The sequence below is a fragment of the Plectropomus leopardus genome, chromosome 19 (assembly GCF_026936395.1).
Source record: "Plectropomus leopardus strain MGB_pleo_1.0 chromosome 19, ASM2693639v1, whole genome shotgun sequence".
In the NCBI taxonomy this organism is placed as follows: Eukaryota; Metazoa; Chordata; class Actinopteri; order Perciformes; family Serranidae; genus Plectropomus; species Plectropomus leopardus.
The window spans coordinates 21,650,001-21,655,000 of record NC_142194.1 but is presented as its reverse complement, the minus strand read 5'-3'; the positions used below and the strand labels follow the sequence as shown (position 1 = coordinate 21,655,000).

At 40.7% G+C, this 5,000-nt stretch overlaps 1 protein-coding gene across 1 annotated transcript in view; it reads left to right on the top strand.

Annotated features, from left to right (window-relative positions):
- The window catches only part of snx29 (sorting nexin 29), a 179,102-nt gene that overhangs the window by 115,163 nt on the left and 58,939 nt on the right, over positions 1-5,000 (top strand). The gene's annotated exons all lie outside the window — the stretch shown is intronic.

The window sequence follows — 5,000 nt, the reverse complement described above, 5'->3', positions numbered from 1 at the left end:
CATTAAGCCAAAGAGCGATGGAACAAATGAGCAAGCTCTGAAATAATTAAACATTAAACCAAGTTTGCATTAATACCTCATTATCAGTGTTCATTAGCAATGTTGCACTTCTAGAGTTTTTTTCCTATACTCAACTCTCCTCAAGTGGTCATTTCCAGACTTAAATATCTCAACAGCTATTTGACGGATTGCTATGAAATTTTGTGCAGTTATCCGTGGTGCACAGAGGATGATTGCTATTGAGTTTTACAATACCCTGACTTTTCCTGTAGCGCCACCAGGAGTTTTCACCCTATCCACTGAAATATCTCATCATCTCGTACCTGGGTCTTCAACGTGGGGCCTGTGGCCTCTAGGGGGTCCTCAGAGTGATTGCAGGGAGCTGCCAAATCTTTGTTTGATAATGTTATCTAGGTTTTAAAGAGCAGTGTGTAGATTCAGTGGTGTCTAGTGTGAGGACTGCATATTGCATACAGCTGTAACATCTACCATCTACCAAGCGTGAATACCTGGTATGTTCACTGTTCAGGGGATTTTTTACAGAGAGCCGTGTTATCTCCATATTCTTTCTCTCCAAAGTGAACAGAACAGGAGATTAAAATCAGTAATAAAAAAGTGGGCTATTGTAGAAACATGGTGGTGCAACATGACGAGGACCCGCTCCCTATGTAGATATAAACAGTTCATTTAAAGGTAACAAAAACAAAACAATTCTTTTTTTTGGGTGTTATACATTAAAGAAAACAGACTTGTTATGTCATATGCCATTTTTGCCAATATAGCAGAATTATACCCAAGAGTTAAATAATATTTAGCTCTGATTTTTAATCAGAAAATTGATAAATAAAAATAGAAGACATTCATTATGGTAATAATTTTTCTTTATTAATATGCTGCAGTTCAAGGCTGGATTACTAAGCTTATTAGATGGCTAACATTAGCTTCTGTGTCTCTTTCATGCAGTGTTACAGAGATTTTAAGGATAGTAACTTTATGTTGTATATGTTCAGTTCTATAGTTTCCATTATGTCAGACTTTTCTCATCAGTCCTGTTAAATGCTCGACAGTGAAATTGACTGCTTCTCGTGGATCGGTTGCCACAGTGCTATCAGGTAGAGTGACTCAGTGACTTGTGCAGATTTAATCCAGAGATAACATGTGCATAATGCAGTTTATTTTCCCCCATTAACCAAGCGATTGATCTAAGAGTAGAATTTTAGTCACAGTAGCTGTGTGCCTTGTCACTGATAGTAGCTCGACAGAATGTTTGTGAATTTAAATCTATCCCATAAAAGTGACTGCACTTCCCACTGCAGTCTGTGTCACCTCTAAGTGTGTAATGAAACCCATCTATAGAGGTTAGAGAATATTATAGATCCAAGAGAAAAACAGGACTCAATTGCAAATTGTCTGTTACTTCAGCACCATGGAGAGAGCCATTGATTTACCCATACATAGTACAGTTAGGCTGCTGATGTTTCAACACCATGGATAGAGCCGTGTATGGACCAAAACACAGCACAGTGAGGCTGCTGGTCTTTCAGCACCATGGACAGCTCCATCTGTATAACTACACACAGCACATTTAAGCAGTTGATGTTTCAGCACCATGGACAGCTCCAGGTGTATACCGACACACGGCACATTTATGCCACTGATGTTTCAGGACCATGGAGAGTGCCATGTATGTACACAGAACATTTAAGCTGCTGATGTTTCAGGACCATGGAGAGCACCATATAAAAACACAGCACAGATGGGCTGCAGATATTTCAGAGCTATGATGAGGGCCAGAGGTTCTAACTTGCACAAACCTCTGTCAGATAGAATCAGGCAGACTAAACTGAGGCCCTGTCTACACAAACACAGATACTTTTTTAGTATTTTTTAGTAAGTATTCTGTCCACACGATCTTAGTTTGACAAAATATCTCCATTCACACTAGAATGCAAAAATTACCCCAAACCTTGTCGGCATATGTTGTCTTCAGTTGTCTCCCCACTTCATGGTTGTGAAGTAAACAGGCTAATGGTACCTTTTTCAAAACACCCTCTGAAGATCTCATTGCCATTTCCCAGCCACCCTTTCCCAAACCCTCTATTTTAAATGCACACAGAGATAAACAGAAACCTGAGTTTTTAAGAATCTGCACCTTAGAGGCATTGTTAAAAATGATGTTTTATTAACCAAAAATGTTAACAAGAGGCAAAGAAGTAGAGGAAAGTATCAGTTTACAAATATCTTTATATATGTAGACATGGCGTCACATATATAATTTAACAACCCCTCAGTTCTTGCACCCCTGCACTCTGTCTGCTAACAGGGATTGAGAGGGGAGATGGCAGAAGAAAAAGGGGCTTGCTTTTGGTCGTTTTACTAGCAAGGGGGATTAGCATCCCCCCCTCACCCTCCCTCAAATCACCTATCACGTATAGCATTCACAGCAATGATAATAGCCCAGCTCCACTTGTGCCAGGCACTTATCTAAGTAAGGTGTGTTGGGAACTGAACTCGAGAGCGGCTTAACAAACTGAATTGCTGCTTCTTGTTGTATCTGTCAAGTTATCGAGCAAAGTAGACAACGGCGGCTCATTCCCCTGGTGACTGTTTTACTGTATCTGTCACATTAACAAGGTGTTACACCTCAGCTCCCTCACACGCAGCCGTCCACTGGTCCCTCCACCCTTGAGACGGAGACACACACACACAAACACGCAAGCATGCACGCACACACATGCATACACACACACACACACACACACACACACACACACACACACATTCACACACTCAGACATTCGGTCCCCTGGTTCAGCTTTACAAGACACAGACAGACAGCAGCAATGACACACACGGATGTAGTGGTGCAAATATAGTATTCACTGGGCGGAATGCACACAAGAAAACACACACATACCTGCACTAAGGGATTTACAGAGACTCATACAAGTGGAGGTTATATATACACACACATACACACACACACATTGATGCATACACACAAGGATGCATGCACACGTGCAAGCCTAGGTACAGAAGACAGCTCTTCTTGCTGTACTGAAACGCTTGACAGAATAACACACACACACACACACGCGCGCGCACACTGTTCTGTTATCTGCTCCGTAGCCAGGAGGTACAGCTGTAACGTTAGTCAGGGGAAACCATATGGGACGGGAAGAGACAGGTGACACATCCTCAGCTCTAAGTGATTGTCAGGACTGGCTGGCTACCGAGCTTAGCCCGGCTCACCTTATACATAATAGATGTAAATTCACAACTCAGGGCTCAAGCGGAGAACTGTCTGACACCTTTTTCTGTGAAATTATGTCCAGACAGGACTAGAGCACAACAATGGACAATGAGATGTGTTGTTTTAGTCGCTCTCGTTCCTGTCATTTACAGCTTTAGTAGTCTTAATTGAGAAGCAGAGATTCTAATGAATATATCTCAAAACATCTGATTTAATGATTTAGGATTTTCTGGCATCAGTGGGGGTAAAATGCTCATATGGAAGGCAGCTCAATTTAAAACTGCAGCACTGTGTTGAGAACTTGTTCCCTGCACTTTGGGAGTTATTCAGGCAGCGGGACTTATAGGTGGGAGCATCATAATGGTGCAGTCATCAGAGCACAGTTTTGGGGAATTTATTACAGACTGATGTGGCCAAGGAGCCTCAATTTGTGCCCCTCACTCATTACCATTACATCTGAGTAACAGAGCTAAGAGTCTAATTTTTGGAAAAGTAAAATACCCTCTGATTTTTGGTCATCTAAGAGCTGTCATTAAGATCTTTTCCAGAATTCTCAAAGACTCTTATAACAGTCTAAAGCCTCTTCATACAGAAATGGCGCTATAGAGTCTCTAACAAATACCTTCTTTACGCTGACTTCACACGGTGGCATCGTGTTGCTCCATTGTGTGATTTTAGACAGCATGCTGACATTGCTGAAACAAAAAAGGCATGAGGAGCGTAACATTTAAGACAACAGCTTCGACCTCTAATGTGACATAAGACATACACATTGGCAGGAAGTTCTAAACAATAACAGTGACATAACATGCCAGTAACAGTCATTTAGCATCCCTGTTATATGCTGGCTACTCTCGTCCTCTGCTCAGAGGGTAAGGAGCTCCTGGAACTCATTGTTTTCACAATTTGTGGACATTTACAGCCTCTTTTTTTCGTCTTTGAATTAGCTGCTAACCACTAACAGCTACTTTTGAAATAATGGTCTCGTCCTACTCCATGTGCTGATTCAGATTTGGCAGTCAAAGGTCACTGTAACTTCACAAAAGATGTTTTTTTTTACCCTAACTCAAAAATTCATATGCTAAAACTGACAAAATGTTAAATGCTGGTTACTGAATTGGTAACACTTTCCTAGGTTGTCCCCTTTGAAAATGTGCTGATTGTGTAGATCTTCTGTGTTGCTGGGGGTAAGATGTGTGTGAAGCATCCGTGTTCTGCAATTTGTAGCTTCCTTGCAGCAATATCCATATTTAAAGCGTTGTTTAATGTCATGACTACATATGAGTCGGGGCAGTCATGGATGTAAACTGTCACTGCAACTTGAACTGATACGTAGAGGCACACAGCTGCAAGATGGTGATATTAGTTTATGTAAATAACATTGATATTTTGTTTTACAAAGAGAGCAGGGGCATTTACTGAGTCATTTCCGGATCTAGATGATTTAAAAAAGGCTTTGTGAATTCTGAAAATACCTTCAGAACAGCAGTAAGTGTTGTTAAATGATGAAGATTGCCAGGTTTTTATTTTGAAAGGCTCAAACTGAGTCTACTCTCCAACATAAAAATACACATTTTCTGTCAACAAATATTAAAAACAAATCTTAAGGGTTGATGGAGAATGTTTTACCTGTATGTTTCTAATGATTTAAAGATGATAACACTATGGTTAAAAGTATGTGGAACACATCGGAGTGTGTAGATATCTACAACGCTTTGGGCAATAATCAGTGTCCACCTGCAGTTTC